We start from the raw sequence: 19,759 nt of genomic DNA, 5'->3' as shown, positions 1-19,759 counted from the left end.
CAACCTCACTTTCCTGTATCTGAATTGAACTCCACTTATGTTGTGGACTTGGTGCGCTTCTTTGCGCATATTCAAGTGTCTACATACTATGAAAATGAAATACTGTATAATATATTGTAAGTCTGTATTATATGATGATGGTATCGCGAAATATTTCATCTGCATGATTAGTATTCCATATGACTACCATTCAGTTGTTTATATTGTGTGTAAATATTTGTCACATTTAACCCCCGTCTTTCAAGTTATATGCAAAGATACTCTGCCATAATTAATATGCAAAGATACCTTATCACCATCAATATGACCCAATCCACATCCCAACTAGCTAGTATAAACTTTTGATGGCTTCTTGTGAACAGAGCGTAACTCGTTCTGTTTCCTAGCAACCCAACAACGCTTGCATGCAAATCAACGCCTGCGTACAACAGCGTCCTCGAGGGGATTGAATCCATTGCCTAGCAACTAAACAACGCTTGCGTGTACCAGCACGTACCTCGATCTGTTGCCTAGTAACAAGATAACGCTTGCGTGCAACAGCGTCCTTGAGGTTAGTTAACTTGCACCAATCGGCTCGGTCCATACTGGATTGCCGATCGCACGGTGCGTGAGCGAGCGTATGGAAACAGATCTCGCTCTTGGATCTAGAGAATGCATTTACTGTAGTAGGTGAGACTGCCTTGATGTTTTTTTGAACATCAGCTCGCTAACATCGTTTTTAATGCATAGAAAACCATGCTGACTACGCAACTCTTTCCTTCACAGATCATCCGATTAATACGGCGACCTGAGTCTCAAGGAGCAATAAAACCATTTCAAGCTCTCGGAGGTCCCCTTCAGAAATCATTGCGGGAACCACCAGTTTCAACTACTGGGTGAGTTTACACTCACTAATGTGTGGAATATGTTCACCATGATTAGGGACAGAGCGGATTAGCTCCAATAGATATATTTTAATGCTCATCATACGCTCATTTAATCCTACAGATTTGAAAGTCCACTACGCCTGAAATAACTTCCACAGCAATAACCCAGGGTTTAAACTCACGAAGGCCCATTGGTGAGTGCTCAAGTATTGAATGTCACTACTAATCTCTGCTGCAGACTCTTTGAGGCTCTCACTCTTGTGACCAGCGGCTGGGCTTGGCTCCGCCATATCCTTCGTGAAATCGACCGGCCGGGCTTGGCTCCGCCGGTCGAACTACATTTCCCAGCAGCCTCCAGGGGGAATTGACGCTAGTATCCAGCGCGCCAGGAGGCGCATAAAGCACCGGCAGGGGCCGAGTTTCCCCGTTGTTCCACTAATCTCTGCTGCAGACTCTTTGAGGCTCTCACTCTTGTGACCAGCGGCCGGGCTTGGCTCCGCCATATCCTTCGTGAAATCCACCGGCCGGGCTTGGCTCCGCCGGTCGAACTACATTTCCCAGCAGCCTCCAGGGGGAATTGACGCCAGTATCCAGCGCGCCAGGAGGCGCATAAAGCACCGGCAGGGGCAGAGTTTCCCCGTTGTTCCACTAATCTCTGCTGCAGACTCTTTGAGGCTCTCACTCTTGTGACCAGCGGCCGGCTTGGCTCCGCCATATCCTTCGTGAAATCGACCGGCCGGGCTTGGCTCCGCCGGTCGAACTACATTTCCCAGCAGCCTCCAGGGGGAATTGACGCTAGTATCCAACGCGCCAGGAGGCACATAAAGCACCGGCAGGGGCCGAGTTTCCCCGTTGTTCCACTAATCTCTGCTGCAGACTCTTTGAGGCTCTCACTCTTGTGACCAGCGGCCGGGCTTGGCTCCGCCATATCCTTCGTGAAATCGACCGGCCGGGCTTGGCTCCGCCGGTCGAACTACATTTCCCAGCAGCCTCCAGGGGGAATTGACGCCAGTATCCAGCGCGCCAGGAGGCGCATAAAGCACCGGCAGGTCCCTCGTCCCGCGAGGACGCGCGCGGGACGCGCCGGACTAAGCCTGGACAAATGTGCCTCTGTGGCTGAAGTAGGCTGGGCTGGGCCCTTATACTTATGGGAGCCATTCTGCTGTGTTTGCTGACGCTGGGAGACCCTTTGAGGCAGTTAGAAGAACAAGCCTACCTGGACTTTGCCATCCGCATCTCTGCCCTCCCGCCTCCCGCTGCCGGACTCTAAAACCATCTCGGAGTCGGGCTGCCGAGCGGAGCGCGGTGCAGGGTAGAAACTACTCTTCCCAGCAGCCTCTGCGGCGCTAGCCGCGTCAATCGCGCGCCAGGAGGCGCTTAAATTAGCAGTAACCCCCGTCTCGCGGGACGCCGGGCGAAACCCGGGCAAAGGGCGGGCCGTCTGAGGCCGTACGAGGTCGGACAAGGTTGGGTTGGGCCAGGGACCCTGCCCTATTTTGTATGTCCTGTATTGGATCTAGTGTCTCAGGCCCCTCGAAAACCAGGTAAATGTACATATTGTTGTCATTTTTGAGCTACAACATTTTGTATTAAGTTCTTAGTTTTCTCGTGCTAATGCCTGGTAAAAAGCTTACCCCAGTTACAAACACCATGGAGAACTATCTCGTCCAAGTTGCAACGAAAATAAACAGTGATAGAAGGTCTTCTCTGGGACTAGAATCACCTATACTACCCTCATTGGCAGACAAAGAGAATGAGAACTCATTTGCTGTATTAAATAACAGCCTCTCGGGGGCGGCACATGACTCTCTCCAGGACACAATTACCATTCAGCCAAGTGGCATAGTGGCCAGCACTGAAGAAAACAGTGACATTGAAGCTGTGACTCTGATTTCTTCAAATAGTGAGTCTACTATCCCCAATGCTGTCCCTATTCCTGCCCCGAGGGTTTCAGGGGGCAAAAGAAAAGCCATACAAAAACGTGGGGGACTAAGGTCAGCTAAAAACAAAGTTGCAACGCCACCAAGGAAAACATCTGACAAAGAGGAGGAAGATTTGACTGGGGAAACCTATGTGACCCTTTCTGATGACCTACTTCAGAAACTTTGCTGCTTGATGGACACAAAAATTAAAGGGATGGTTAAACCCCTGATAAGTAAAATAGACAAATTATCTGCCGAGGTAAGCAAATTGGAAGGCTTATTAGGAAAAACTCTGGAGGAAGTGGGTAAACTACCAGAAGTCATTATATCGAGTGTCCAGCCATTGGTGAGCGAAATCCAATCCTGTAAATCTAGTGGTCTGACTCCCGCTGTTGTGTTAAACCCTCCGACGACTTCATTGACAAATCCATCTGATAGGCCCTCCGGAGATGCACCCACTGCTTCTCTTAATGTTGAACCTAACACCTCGAAAGGGTCATTCGAGCTAGTAGTGGAAGCTACGCCATTAGTTCTTGTTCTCGCAAATGTTCCCCCATTGGCTCCAGGCGACGTTGAATCAACATCATCACTATTAAATAAATCTCTATCATGGCTAACTAACAATATGGCCATATCTTCCTGGGGCAAACAGCAACTATCTGAAGAGTTGGTAAATGCTAGAAGGGTTGAGTGGATTGGGAACAGGGTAAAAAAATTCAAGGGGGACTGTGTCGTGCTCAACTTTTCTGACCCTGAGGTTTTGCCGAACATCTTGCCTAACATCAATCCACCACAGAAAAGATCCACCCCAATTGTTCCATTGACCCTGGATTTCTTTTATCCTCGGAAAGGTAGAGGCCCCAATTGTAGCACTCTAAGAACAAAATGGAACGTTGTAACCAAGAGGGGCAGCAAGAATCCTGATTTTGCCGAGTGGGGCTTAGGACTGGAAAACAGATTTTCTGCTCTCTCCAACTTAGATGCATGTGATTGACAACCATTCAACTCCACCCCTTTGTTGCAAACTTCTTTGGCTGTATGCACAATAGAGGTGCCTAGTTGTTCATCAGGCACACAAAATGCGATACCCAACCTTGAATCCACAGCAGGACTAACTACAGCAAATACAAATACAAATGTTAATGGTATTAATGATGCAATGCTGAATGGGGCAGGTCATAGTTGTCATCCAATTGGGGTAAATGCCACCGGGAACTTATTGTCTTGGAATATTGCTGGGCTTTGTTCCAAAATGGATTGTGGTGAATGGTTCGGGTTTGTCAGTCTATATGATGTCTGTATTTTTCAAGAGACTTGGGCCGTTGATCCTGTTTTTGCGTTGGGCTACTTGAATTTCCATGTTCCGGCCACTAAGGGTTCAAAAGGGCGTCCGATGGGGGGACTCACCATATGGGTTCGTCAGTCTCTTAAGATCGTAGTGAGTAATATGGAGCTTCACCAAAAAGATATACAGCTCATTCGACTTAAGGGTAACCCATCCACCTCTATTGATATTTATAATGTATACGCCAGAGGTGGAAGTGCAGGAAAATCTGAGGTCCTTCTGTCTTTGTATAATCTGCTAGAAACTTATTCATCTGGGAATAACATTCTAATAGCAGGCGACCTAAATCGCTCTTTTGAACCACTAGACACAGGTGAGGCATATTTAGGCACGGAAGAGGATAGGATCTGGGATATCTCTGCACTTAATGCAACCCCAATAACACGCTGGACTGAGGACATCCTAGGTCTAAACGCTATGTGCCTCGAACATGGGTTAAGGGCCTTGAATGGTCGGACAAAGTCTGACAGACCACCAGCTATGACTTTTGACAATGGGAGAAATAAGAGCCGCATTGACTACGTCATAAGTAGTATGTCCCTATGGCCAACCGTTATTGATATGGTTGTTTTGGTAAGGCTTGAGAGCGATCACAACCCTTTATGCGTTCTCCACAAATGGTGGCTATCTGATGTTGTTGTTCCAAGTAAATGTGTTGAACCCATACCACCGTTGACTGTCCCTACCAATGATTTGCGCAGGCTGCGGTGGTCAAGCGTTAGAACAGATCCGCTGGTTTTGGAAAAAATAAGCATGGCCACTGATAAGGCTATATTGGCCCTTGAGGTAGAGGCTGGGCATCCTCCTAGTCAAAACAATATCACCAAGGTCCATGAAGATCTCTTTAAAGAAATCAAATGCCATTTCTTAAAACCGGCAAATAAAAAGAAGTTCTGTGCTTATAGGCCTGCTAAATGGTATAACCAGGACTGCAGGGGGGCAAGGGCCTCCTTGGGTGCTGCAATCAAGAATAAAAACCTGGGGGCCATTAGATCAGCCAGGAATCAATACAAACACTCCATAGCCAAAGCGAAGAAAGACTGGGATGAAGCCCACTGGAACAAGCTAAAGAGTGCAAGCGACCAAAATCACTCCAGGTTATTCTGGCATATAGTTAAATGGGGACACGATAGGCTCGAAGACGCCAGCACCAACAATGTCCCCCAGGATGCCTGGGTACAATTTTTTAGTGGACAGTATGCCGCCAGAGATCTGGCTGTAGACAGTCGATGCCTGCCCTCTTCTCTGGCAGAAGAAGATATTTTTATGCAGTGCGAAATACTGACTGCTCTCAAAACTGTTCAAAGTGGCCGCGCCCCTGGTATTGACGGGGTTCCAGCAGATGTCTTTCTGAATGATACCGCAAGATGGTGCAAATACATCCACCTGTTAATAAATCATATTGCCAGAGGTGCAGATATCCCAGCAACCTGGCGGGGTGCTGTTATCATCCCGGTATATAAGAAAGGAGATCGCTCTCAGCCTGGTAATTACCGCCCTATCAGTTTAATAGACACTATTCAAAAAATAGTGGGGCGAGTAATTGTTAATAGGTTGCTCGATTGGGCTGAGGATAACAACATTTTATCCCCCTATCAGGCTGGATTTCGCAGGGCAACCAGCACTGTGGATCAAGTCTTCCGGTTTCAACTGATCCAGTGGAGGACCGTGGTGCTAGGCGGAGGCAGCCTGTACGCAGCATTTGTTGATTTGCGGGCTGCCTTCGACTTGGTACCTAGGGCAAAACTGTGGGAGGTTCTTGTGACTCTTGGGGTCCCTGGGAACCTGCTGACCTTAATCATGCGACTGCATGAGGGCAATTATGCCAAAATACGCTGGGGTGGGTATGGAAATGACACCGCCGAATTTCCAGTTGAGTGTGGGGTTCGTCAAGGGTGCACAATGGCCCCTACTTTGTTTACCCTTTTTATTAACGGGGTTGTCTCCCGCATGCAATCCCAGGCAGTGGATGCCCCCTTTCTCGCAGGTGAAAAAGTTCCAATTTTAATGTTCGCCGATGATACCTTAATTTTATCTAAAACCCCAGCTGGGTTGCAAAAGGCACTGGCAATATTTGATGAATTTTGTGTAGACCACGGACTGGAGGTGAACGGGTCTAAAACAAAACTCATGGCTTTTAACCCACACAGAAATTTTAAATCCAAAATCTCCATGAGTGGTCGTATCCTGGAGGTTGTAAAATCTTTTACCTACCTGGGGATCCTCATCTCAAATGACAATAGGTGGCAGCAACATCTTAACATAGCTACACTAAGGCATAAGCAACTAGCTGGCACTATCATCAAAGAACACAGGAAATCCCTCACTAAACCTATCAAACCACCGTTGATAATATACGAGGCAAAAGCAATTGGGTCTGCTTTGTACGGTGCGGAGTTATGGGGGCACGAAAATCTCCAGGAACTCCAAATAACAGAAAATAAATTTCTAAGGTCGTTGACAGGCACCCCTCAGAGCAGCCCGCTATTGCCACTGCGGTATGAGTTAGGAAGGAGAGAGATTTCTGATAAGGCCAAACTACGCCCGATTTTATACTGGCGTAGGCTATGGACTACGCCAGAGCTCTCCCACTACGCGGATGGGTTCAAAGATGTTGTTAAAACCGATTGCTATAATAAAATCAAATGGTTTAAATCATTAAAAATTGCATTGTTCGAACTAGGACTTAATGCTTTATGGACTGATCCAGCTGGGGCTTTATTTCCCTCCAAGTCTACTTTAAAAAATATTTTTTGGGAACACGTTGTTAACAAGAGTACACTTAGCACTAACAGTGGGTCTATGACGACCAGTTTCCTAGAGATTAAGTTGCACCCACTTTATGAAAGGTATTGGGACTACATAACGAACCCCATGGACAGAAAATTGCTTTTCCAAGTGAGGGTTGGTTCCCTCCCCCTTCGTAACTTAACATCTAAGTGGAAATCTGGGAGTGTAGCAACCTGTCCAGTCTGTGGGGTAGGAAACGAGACTCTTGGTCACTTCCTGTTCTCTTGCCCAATATATTCTGCACCACGGCGAGCTTGGCTGGCTCCCATGTGCAGGAACTTAGGCACAAAAAGTAGCATGGTAGCGCTGCGCATTGTAAGATCTACATCTGTAAATTGGATCATAATTGCTACAGCAAAGTACCTGGGGTGGGCGTGGGTTATAAGGCAGAGATTGTTGGTAGGTTAACCACTCATTGCCTAGCTGATCAGAGAATGTAAGACACACGTCTATTCTCTGTAATAATTTAATAATAATCCAGAGACTGCTAGACTAATGTTTATTCTCTGTAAATGTTTATTTAGTTGATCAGAGACTGCTAGACGCGTGCCTATTCTCGGTAAATGCACAAACACTCACTTAATGTATCATCGGTATGAATTTTATGGCAAGAAATGTTATGGATTCTTTTTTAATTGCCTTTGTGACTACTATCTTGGCATTTTTTAACAATGAACTTGCACCTGTGATTTTGATGAGTAATAGTTTTTAAATTTGTGCCGTGTGCTTATGTCTAAATGACTCTGTAAATTTAATTGTTTTTTATTACATGTTTGTACGTCTGCTTTTATGAGTAATACTCGAATAAAGCACTTTTTGAATTGAATTGAATTGAATTGAACTTATATTTTTTATTGGACAATTGTTTTTCTTTTAATTTTCGTTTTGTTCAGCTTGATAGCCTTTTATTTGACATTCATGCTCATATAGACATTGACTTGTTCATTAACATTGGAACTCTGACTCACGCTATCCAATCGTCCTATTTTATATATTTTAAGCTGTTAAATATTATTCTTCTTATTGGCACTGTGTTCTGACTTCGTCTTGGATATAAGTCTAAGGATGACTGCTAAAAAGTTACGCTCTGGGAGACTCTTGGGGGGAAGGTCATGTGTTAAAACAAGATCTAACCCCCTTAGAAACAAGGAGTCAAAAAATCCCCAAATAAAGGGTCAATGCCAGCTGTTCCAGTTATGGGAAAAGTCTTCGGATAAAGATCTGTTGAAGGAGGTTGACCCTGATGAAATTATTTTAAATGAGAACCTAGGGGTAGCTCTTTCTCTTGGCGCAGACCCTGTGGTTATTAAGAAGAATCTAGCTTTGATAGAAAAACTGAGTCCCGATTTACAATCTGGTGAGGAGTTCAATTTAAACCCGGGAGAAAGCTCCTGCGCTGCTAATGTGATTGTTGCCAGAATAGAGAATGTGCTTCAAAACAATGTCCCCTTAAAGATTGATTCGTATTTGTCTAATGATTTGGTGGGACGTACCCAGCCAAAGGAGGCATATAATGTTGACTCCTTAGGGCTGGATATTGACTTGGAGTTGTGTGGTTGTTACCTAGCAGAAGGTTCACTTAAATTATTTGAAGCCACTAAGACCCCGATTGGCATTATTCCTTCCGGCTTACAGCTTTATAGTAGCACCCCCTCCCTTAAATCACAAGAATCACCAACACAGTCTAACCTTTCTAAAAGCCCTATGCTTAATATTTCAGGTATTGATCCTATTATACCACCAGGCTTGGATAGACTTAAAAACTTATTTCAGAGTCATTAATTGTTCTGGAACATTTGTTGTCTTCGATATTACGATTATTAAGTAAATTTGTGGGGAGCTCTGACTGTGTTTTGGATTACGTCACCCAAATATTAAAGGCTCTTTTGCTTAGAATTCCAGAGAAGACATTGGAAGCAGATCCTAGAGTGGGGGCGCAGGAACCGATGTCCTCTGGTGCTTCTCCTTCCGGAAATAATCCTTTGTACAGGCCTTATAATTCTGATCAAATTATTTCGGGGGTTACAACCAGAAGTGAGCCTCCTCTAGTCCCTAAATCTTCAGCTTATAATTGTATAAGGGATTCTGATCTTGAAATTGTAGAAGAAGACGGGGTTTCAGCAGATCATAAACTTGATAAAGCGCTCTTCCCAATTTTCATGCCAGAATCCAAGGGGACTGAGAAGGAAGAAAAAGAAATAATAGGGATGCACAAAAGGTGTAGAGGAAAAAAGAGAAAACCAATTCGCAGATATAGGAAAAAAGGGTGAGACAAATAATATTTGAGAATTCCCAAGAACAGGCAACTGTTTTACCTAGTACGGAAGAGCCTGGTAAGGGGTCCTCGAAGCAAGATTCTAATATTTGTATCCCCGATATCCAAGTACCCTCTGCAGAATGTAATAAAACTTTCCCCACTTGTGCCATTTCTACTATAGGAGGACCACCCCCTGAGGGGGGGAGAGCTTTGAGTCTCCTCCCAAAAATAGAAGAGACAAAGATAACATTGATTGTCCCAGTTGTCCTTAATCCAGCTGCTCCTATTTTTCATTCCCTGGTGGAAGGTACAATCTGTTCGCAAGAACTACGTGGAAAAATTACGGAAGATTCGGTAGATACATTGATTCTTTATTTTCTTCCGTTGTTTGACCACGATGTGGCATTAAATAGAACATGGTTACTTAAATGTTTTAGAGATATAGAGAGTCTAAAATTAATTCAATCAAATGATATTGATTTGGTTTCTATGTCAAGAATTGATAATACATCTCATACTAGGGTAACGTTCTATTCTAAGCTAATAGTGAACCTCATCTTGAATCAGGCTGAAAACTTCCAGAGTCGAGGAATTGATGTGATACCAGTTTTGGCGAATGGTGGAGATAGATTTTGCAAAAATAGACCTTTTCAACGGGGACTGTGACAAGCAGGTCACCCCCCTCTTTATGAGGAATTAAAAATATGTGTATTAAAAACTAAACGGCTAGTGTCCCATGTAATTCCTGCCCCGCAAAATATTGACAGCACTTCAAGAGAGGATAACCAACAATGGAATTGGCTTCCTGGGGCTCTGTTAAGTAAATCAAAAGATAACCCAAAGCTATTACCTAACCTTTAGCAGCAGCTTAACAATTCTCTCCTGGAATGCTGCGGGGTTCAATAATAGTCCTGAAAAACTACAATATCTTCTTGCATTGAACCCCGACGTGATCTGTATCCAAGAGACCTGGTGCACAGATAGAATTGATATGGGGAGGGACTATTTTGTGCTTGATGTCGCAGCCTCCCCCTCTAAGAGGGGGCATGCAAAAGGAGGAATTGCGTGCCTTCTCTCGAATAGAATAGATTGGAACTTCTCCCATTATGTGGATCAGAGTAATCTTTTTCAGGCGGTCTCCCTTAGTAGCTTTGGTAGTGGGGAAAATAAAAACCCACTGGTTATAATAAATGCTTATATCCCTCCTGAGGAATGTTACAACAATGTATTAAAGAAAGTTTTTAATTTTATTGAAAAGATAAAGCAGACAATTATTACCCCTCAGGTGCTGTTGGTGGGGGATTTTAATTGTAAAGTTTCTAATTATAGTTTAGAGCTTTTCAGAAATATAGCCAAAGAGGAAGCCCTTGTGATTCCTCAAGCTCTTTTTCCTGATAAAATTAAAACTAACAAAAGAGGGAAAATGCTGCTGGATGAATTGTTTCTTATGGAGGGGCTAATAGTGAATGAAAGGCTCACCTCTGATGTCCCAGCAAAATATACCCATAAATCCAGCACAAGTGAGTCCATTTTGGACTATGTAATCACAGACTACCATACCTTCTCACTACTCGGAGATCTGGTAGTTTCAGAGAATATATTCAGTGATCATAGGTTGATAACTTTAAACCTTTTAATACACCCGCCTAAATCTGACCCGTGGTCACTCAATGGTGATGTGGTTAATTTTCACAAGAAGTCTGGAAGATGTTTTTGGGACTCTAAAGCCATAAAGGGCCTGGGACGTATCCTTGAGAAAACTTTGTTAAATAACTGGAAAGGGTCTGAATTAATCCTTTTTGAGGACTTTATGAAGAAGATTACTTTGGCTTGTAAAAAATCACATTTGACGCCAAAAAAGATCCTCCCCCCAAGTTCGATTACTCTCCTCAACAAGGAAATAAATAAGTTAGTGCGGGAGCAATATCTGTGCAGATCATCTGAAAGGCTCCGCAAAATTGATTGTTTAAAAAGAAGGAGAAGTAGGATTAAGAAAAAGATTAAAAAAGAAAAAGAGGATTCTCTATGGATAAGTTTACGGGAGGCAGTGGTCCATGGCAAAGCCAGACAGTTTTGGTCTCTTATTGGGGAGGGTTGTGGTGCAAGAGTTGGTCCCCGCCCAATTCCTATTTCTGAATCGTCCTGGGTCAATTATATCTCCACTTTATATGCTATGAATGGGCAGTTGGTGGAACTCAGGGGCCTCAGTACTGAATCTGATTCCCCAATAGAGTCCCCCTCTGAAAGAACAATTGAACAGGCGATTATGGACATGCGTACTTCAGGAGCCATGGGACCAGATGAACTCCCGATTTCGGTCTTGAAGCAGGAACCAGTATTATGGAGTAAAATGCTGTTTCCTGTCTTCAGATTTTGCTTTAACAAGAAAATTATCCCCTCTTCTTGGAAAGGGAGTATACTGGTGCCACTGTTCAAAAAAGGCGATAGAGATATTCCTAAGAATTATCGTCAAATAGCCCTCCTCGATGCAATTGGAAAAGTTTTTACCAAATGTCTGTTATCCTTAATTAATGATTGGGTCGATGCGAACCATATTTTAACCCTAGAACAGACTGGCTTCCGCAAAGGGCACGGCACCCTAGATAACCTTACTGCACTTCAGATTATCTCTGATAAATATGTTAGGGTTCGTGGGGGATATGTGTACACGGCATTTATTGACTTCTCTACAGCATTTGATAAAGTGGATCGTTCCTTGCTGTGGAGAAAGTTGTCTGTCATGGGCATGCCTCCCCATTTGCTTGATCTGGTGCAGATTTTACATACTGATACATAGTGTCGTGTTCTGCAAGGTGGAGAAAGGGGATTATCACGTGTCATTCCAGAGTTAATGGATTAAAACAAGGCTGCCTTCTGGCCCCACTGCTTTTTTCACTGTTTATCGCAGATCTTCCTGCATCTGTCTCCTCAAGTATTGGTATAGCCCCGGTAGTAGGGGGAACCCCTATTTCCTGCTTGTTATACGCTTGTTATAATACTGGATTTAACTCCTAAAGGGTTGGCCAATCGTCTTCGTGCACTACATCTTTTTGCCGAAGCCCATTTTCTGAGGATAAATACAACAAAAAGCAAAATTATGTGTATTGCAGGGAGAAAAAAGTTAAAATATAAGAACTTTGAGTGGACAGTTGGTGGCCAAAAATTGGAGGTGTTAAAGACTTATGTTTTTTTTAGGGAAAATCATTTCCAATAATTTGAGTGATAAGCCCCATATTGATAACAATACCCGTAAAGCCCTATCCCAGGGAAAAGGCTTGAGTGGGTTATATTCAGCTACGGGGAAAAGACACTTCAATTGCTTACTGGAAGTCTTCAGGGCAAAAATCCCTTCTTCCCTTTTGTATGGATTGGAATTAGTTGACCTAAGGCAATGGGATTTTTTACATTCTGTAGAAGGGAAGTTGTTAAAATCTTTATCTTCTCTTAATACCGCTTGTTCAGTAGCTGCCTGCAGACTTGAATATGGCCTTCGCAGTAGTTGGGTGCAGGGCCTTGCAGCTATAGTACGGTGGGTTGCCAGCTTAGCTAGAGGAGAAATGGGTTCACTAAGAAATCTTATGAAGGTTGAACTGCTGGGCAGCTTAAATGAGTATTCGCAAATTGTTAAAAATTTTAGAAAGGCGGCTGTCCTTCTCCAATTGGAAGAGAGCACACTTTTTACTGTTTCTGCTGCACAGTTAAAAACGATTTTGAAAAAGGCATCCTGGGAGCTTAGTTTTAAAATGGATAAGGAGGCTATGTATCTCCAAAAGGGAGCTAACCATCTTACTGACTCGTATGTTAGTAAAGTTATGCAACCCTATGTCGCCTGGAATTTACCACATGGTATTCGGCGATTTTGGTTCCTCCTAAGACAGGATTTGTTGCCATTAAACAATCTATTGGCAAAGTGGTATGGTACTCCTGCAATTTGTAACTTTTGCAACTTATCCACCCAGGACCGCTTGCATGTTCTCTTCATATGCCCTGTGTTAGACCTGTCTGGATTTTTTTCGCAGTCCCTCCTCATTATTATTTATTTTGTCCCCTTTTTGCCCCTCATACCCTTAATATTTTTCTGTCTACTATTTTTTTAGGTGTTGGTCAAGGGGATAGGTGTTCTTTCTTCCCCCCATAATCTTTTACCTCAGGCCCAGAGGCCTGTTCTGACAGGAAAGTTGGCACCACCTAAAATGGTGGCCACCAACTGCCCCAACTGTCGCACCTAGAACTTGGCCATAGCTTAACATAGGGCATTCCAGAACCTTCTGGTCCATGCTGGACCATTGAAGGGCAGCCTATAAAAGGCGGAATGCGGGGCAGCCATTTTGTCTACCTGTGGAAGTCAGCTGGAGGACAGGTGGTAGCTGAGGGTGGGAAGAGGTTGGACTCAGGGTTGACCTCTTGAACTGGGAGGCTGCTTTACTGGTTTAACCCACTATTCCCCTGTTGGTTACTTGTCTTGGCCCCGCTGTGGGAAGTTGCTGGAGACCCTGGGCGCCTAGCTTGCCCCCCTTTCTAACTAATAGTGGGGAAGCCCATAGGAGAAGGAGACTGCAGCGCTGCGGAGCGCAGTCCTCTGCCCGGAGACTGGTAATTGAGTTGGACTGTCCCCTGGTCCCTGATTCCCTGGAGCGTCACCTCTCACCTGCTGTGGTGGAGCGCCACTGAGGAGAGCAGAAGCCAGGAGAAAACGGGCTGTTCCGCCCTTCTAAACCCCCAAGTTGGTACTGGGCGAGCGGCGCCGTTGTGGAGCCGAATTTGTGTGCCCTGTGGTGAGAAGCAGACCGGGGAAAGCCCTTGTCAAGTGCCCAGTGGAAGAGCAGCGTCAGACAATCAGCGCGGTCTCAGGAGGTGAGACACTTCTCTTTCGCGCATGCCCAGTGGCGCTGTCAGGCTCCGTGAGGCGGAGTTGGATTAGTGCAGGCGGGAGCGAGGGAAGCGTCGCGCATGTCTGGAGGATCAGCGCGACCCCTTCCAGAGCGAGGAGAGCGTCGCGCATGACTGGAGGATCAGCGCGACCCCTTCCAGTGTGAGGAGAGACGCTGAGAGTCCCTCGGCGGTCGCTACACAGAGGAGCTTCTCTCCCCCCGGCTCGAGCGCCCTGCGGTGAAGTGAGCGCGAGCGGGTAGGGAGATCTCTGAAACCCCCATCGGCCCCCTTTCTGAAATCAGCCTGAAACCCCCAGCGGCCCCCTTCCTTCTGAAGAGTATTAGCGGGAGCGGAGCAGCGCGACCCCTTCCCAGCGCCTGTGTAACCCTGTGTGGCCGGGCTGGTGAGGAGGCGGTGCTGAAAAAGAGACCATCAGCGGTGAGCTCCAGCTTCCAACGCTGCATCACAAGTAAGGTGGGGGATCTGGGTTAGTAGAGACTGGACCACAAGAAAGGAAGGTCCTACAACTAAATTACTGTGAACAAGTCCCTAGTGTGAGTTCAGGGACAGGTTTAACGATACTGTGGTCTTGAGACTGGGGGGAAATCTCCCAAAGTACTTAACCTTTACAAGAAAGCCTCCCTGGTTACTGAGGCAAGATAAAATTGCCAGATTGATGAACTGAGTAATATTGCTGGTTATGATGTTTGCTTTCATTACAGAGGGGGACAAGTGAAGAAACTAGATAACAGTAGTGATAGAAGCCAAAGTTAATTAAGGTTGCTGTCTGATGCCATGTTCTTTTGACCATAGCTCTTAAAGCAGGTTCACACTCCTGAAGGTGGCACTACTGATGTTCATGATATCCAAATGTAATGAAAGTTACTGCTGATTAGTTTATTATTAATTCAATAATATCTTCTTGTGCTTATATTGTATGATAGTTTTCTCTCCCAAAACTCTAGTGGATTGCTCTTCACTTGATTTATTGTAAAGTACTGAACTGTAAATGCTAAACGTATAAGAGAACAGAGTATATTATTTTTATAAAACAGTACTTATTTTTCCACATTTTTGGTGTAGCGTTTTCTTTTGTGTGATATTGCGTGGTTCATGAGAGCACAAAGTAGGACATGGTTGTGTTTAAACTTTGAACTATGATATAGAAAAAAAAGGAAGAAAATTCTTGAAAAAAAGAAGACTTAAATTGTTCTCTAAAGAGAAATGTGTAGCAGGCTTGTTTATTTTTAGCGTATTTCAGGTCGCGGTCCTGCTCTCAAAACTTCAGATAATAAAGGGAGCGATCTTTGGGGTGGGTTAATGCCTCGTTAATATTTGTCTGATGCCATTTGGACGTACCCTTCAAGGTCATGGAAGGGGATCTCTGGTGTTAGAGTCCCCACAGCCTCGAGTCCTGTGGGTTCGAGTTACTGCCCGGGAGTTGTTGCCCCGCTCTAAGGTTGTATCCTTGTTGCATCCTCTTTGAATGCCCAGGTTTACCAGGACACAGGTTGTGAAGTCTGAGAGAGATTGAGATGTGTGCCGCCTTCTGGTTGGACCCTGGCGCCCTTGAGCCCCATGGGTCGCCTCCCGTGGTTGTGAGGGAGGGGCATCATGCGCCAGTCATGGCTTTCATTGAAGTGGGAGCGCGGGATTCACGAGGTCGGTGGGGGAGATTCCAGACCCACTGCAGCCACCGCGCAGCCACGTTATTGCAGGCTTTATAGCACGGTCCGTGTGGTGGTGTTTGGAGTCTTAGTCATTCCGTGGCTGTCCGATAAGTGCCGGTGTTCACACACGCTCACCTGTGCGAGCCCTGCACGCCACACGTGCCCCCTGACGGGGCATGAGTCGGCAGACATTATTCTAGCTTCAAATATCGAACAGGTAATTCCTGGCTAGAGCCCCAGGTGGCAGCACCAGGCCGGGAGGTGGTTGACCGAGCCCGGGTCCGGTGGCGCAGAGGGCCCCAAGGGATCACCAAGTTGGAGCGGCTGGCATTGTGTGCCTGCACGGCGTGGTGATTACTCATCCGCCGGGGCAGAGTCTGACAGCTGGCTTGCAGTCCGGCTCCCGTCACGGCATGCACAATAAAGTATCTATCCATCTGTCACGGCAGCGGCCACATGCGTGGGAGCTGGCACGCGCTGACGGCTGCTGGAGGCCCCCTCCGCACGCCGAGACCCCCGGAGGGGCATACCCCTTCTCGAGCCAGCTCCTTCTTGATACGGCGCAGGCCTTCTCCCTGGACTTCCTGAATCACGGGCAAATGGCAGGGCGCCCCTCAGCACAGAGCAGGTCTCACTGCATGCCATTAAGAGCAGCACTTGGGCAACAAATAGCAAGATACCCCTTTCAGGTGTAACCCTCCATCTCCAAGTTACTCTCTGCAACATATGCGCTTGTGAATTTGAACTTTTCAGGGACTTGTATGTTTGGTTCAGTATGGCACCTCTCTGTTACTTTTCAAGTGGCATGCGTGACTTGCGATTGGCTCATTAATGCATTGACCTTCAAAAAAAAAGAGCCACATGTAAATGTTTAAACTGGGCCGGTCTGGCTTTTAGTAATTGACAGAAGTAAGAACATAACATTAAACAAGCACAAGCGAGCGCAGTAGCACAGGGAGGGGAGAGAGGAGGGGGCCTGCGCGGTTCCCTTGCAGGAGCGAGAAGCAAGGCACGATAGTTGAGAACATATGGCGCCTCTGCATGCTCCTGCAAGGGAGTCGGCAAATGGGCATGCGTTGCCATTGAAAGCAATGCAAAGTGTGCACGTTTTTGGCCTCAAAACAAACTTGATGGCTAAAGGGCTTTTTCCTATGCAACACATATCCGCTGCATAGGCGAGACCTAAACAACATGTGCAAAACACTGACAGTGGATCAGAACTCGTCTGTGTGCGTAAATGGGGTCAGTAAAGTTAAATGTACTCTGTGTTTTCTGACTTGAGGTATCTGCACTTACTAAACTCCCCAACAGTCACATTGTTTTCTAGTTTAGCTAAATAGTATTCACTGTGACCTTTACACTTAAAATGCCAGGAAGTCACTGAATCTCAATGTTACATTTCAAGGTAAAAAGACTTTGCAGAAAACTAACAATGCATATTTTTCATTCAAGGACTAGAGTAAAAGCTTGGATAGAGGGCTGCATTTCTTCTTTAGTAACTGAAATTCACTAACAGAAGATGATAGCCCGATACCTTCCAAAAAGGCAGAGGTTAATTTAAGAGGTATGTTGGGCCTGGTGGAAGAATACATCAAAGGCACAGTAGAAAGGCATGAATATTCATATGAGCAAAAATATGTGTCCATTTGCATAATTCATGTTCACAAGGCCGACAAACCTGCGTATAGGTCACAAGAATTAGAAGAGGTCAGTTTGGAAATACCATGTATTAAGTGTTAAATCCTGTGATGGAATTAGGCGCCACGTTCTGTGAGCCGAACATTTTAAATACTCTAGTTCACATTCCTTTAGTCTTCCTATGTAATGACTTTTGACACGGTGGGTGGTGCAGGATCATTACCTCCACCCCTCAACGGATAAGCAGAACGTCGCACTGACCATTCGTTCAAACGTAGCCTTTACTTTGACACGGCTATTACCTCACTTGTCTCTTTCACGCAAATTCTTAGAAATACATTTATTAAATGTGCTCAATTTGTTAAAAGTATGCCAAGGGCTCAAAGTTTTTCTTAATGCCTGCCATCGGTACAGTGGCACATCGGGCTTACCAAATACAAAGTCTGCCAGCCCTTGAGTCCACCAGTGTCCCTTTCCACTTTCAACCTACACTTCTTGCCTCTGTATCTCACTCTTGCAGGTTTTTTTAGCCCTCTTTCTCCCTTTGACTCTGTATTCATATCTTTCACTTCCTTACCTTTCTGCCTTACTCATACTTTCTCTCAGTCGAAGTCTAGTGAAGAAAAATAAGTCCAAGGGCCAGATGTAGGACCGTTTTTAGCAGTCACAATTGGAAAATCTTGCAGTTTGCAACTGCTAGAAAGCATTACAGTCTGTAACCTATTAGTGACTCACAAAATAGCATTTGCAATTCGCTATTAGGAAGGTACTTGCCACGGGTGTTCCTTCCCAATAGTGAGTCACGCTGGTATGTACCATTGTTTTACGACCGCTAATGTGGTTGCAAAACAATCACAGTTATCACCTACTTCAAAGAGGTGTCAGCCAGTCGCAAATAGGAAACAAAATAAAAGCGCCAGCGGTGCTTGCAACTTGAGCTTCTCAGTGCCACAACCCCGCCCCCACTTTGCCAGGGCTGGTTTCTCTTCCTAGTCTGGCCGTGAAATGAGGCCCTGAATCTCAAATTACATTGTGGTAAAGAAAATTGCTGAGATGGGTCGATTAAAAGAAATGAGCTATGAGTTTTTTTTTTTTGCTGAGGTAGAAATGGATCAATTTAATTTACAAGGTGAGAAAAAAAATGGAGGAATATATATAAATTGAATGATTGTGTTCTTAAATAATCTCACTGCTACTCGGTGGTTTTCCAAAACCCTAGACAGCTAAGAGATACGTTTTCAGAAATTTACAAAAGGACTTCTGATTATGAATAGAACAGAGAGCGAGATGAAGATCATTCCAGAGTGTGGGCCCTTAAAAAAAAAAAAAAACACTCCCACCCAGACAGACATGACAAAGATGCGTGGGGTCATCAGATGTGCCATACAGAAAGAAGGGAGAGAGACTTACCAGTGAAATGTACTGTGAAGATACAGACGGCCAGAACCATAGAGTGCCCGATGAACACTGCACGAGTCACAAATATTATTCTCTTTCCCACCAGGAGCCAATAGAGATTTGCTTGATGTGACTTACTGGAAGTGCGGTGAGGAAGGCCGTCCAGTAGAAATGCTACTGCATTCCGTATTTGTATGCAAGGATCTGGTGTTTGGCCTGGCCTACTGCTCATAGCCCATAGTTCCAGAGGTGAAGTCTTCAGAACACAAAGCATCAAATTTTAAATGGTATCAAAAATACCACGTACCCAGAAGTCTTAAGTCGGCTAGGAGAAGGTCACTTCCATGCACTTCCTGCTACAGTTTGCTTTTCAGATAGAGGCTATTACAAAGGTAATCATTGTGAACCATATTTATGGAAATGGTTGTGCAGGTCAGCGCAGCAAGTTACCTTGCTGCCCTGCCCTGCTTCACAGGAAAAGGGCAGGAATTCACCGTATTTTTCCAATAATGTGCATTTCTGTCCTTTACCCCTGTACTGGTGCCATTTTGGCAGCCTAGCGCCAATGCAGACACCCTTGCACCATGGTGCACCAAACATAGAAAGAGGAAAACACAAAGAGAAATAAACATATTTCTTTCTGTTACGCCTCACCTGGTGAGGGGTAACTTTTTGGGACATTCCTATGTTTAACAGGTTTGGTAAATCTGGAAATGCATCAAAAACCATAGGATTTGCATGGGAACGCCCACTACAATGCCCATGGAATGCCTCCCTTGCTCAGAGTAATGCAACACAGCAATTTGAGCTATGTTGCATTACTTCAAATTCATGAAGCCATGGAAAGCCACCCAGATTTTCTTTGCATGGTTTTATAAATATGACTTGGTGCTTTGTGTCGTGCATGTACCACATTGCGTGGTGCAAGCATGACGCAAGGCCCTCTGAGTTCACTTATGTTTGGCTCTGTGGTTATAAAGATGCATCCCCTCTGTTGTCTG

The sequence above is a fragment of the Lissotriton helveticus genome, chromosome 9 (genome assembly GCF_964261635.1).
Source record: "Lissotriton helveticus chromosome 9, aLisHel1.1, whole genome shotgun sequence".
NCBI classification, from domain to species: Eukaryota; Metazoa; Chordata; class Amphibia; order Caudata; family Salamandridae; genus Lissotriton; species Lissotriton helveticus.
The sequence above is the reverse complement of the archived record's forward strand: the minus strand, read 5'-3'. Positions refer to the sequence as shown.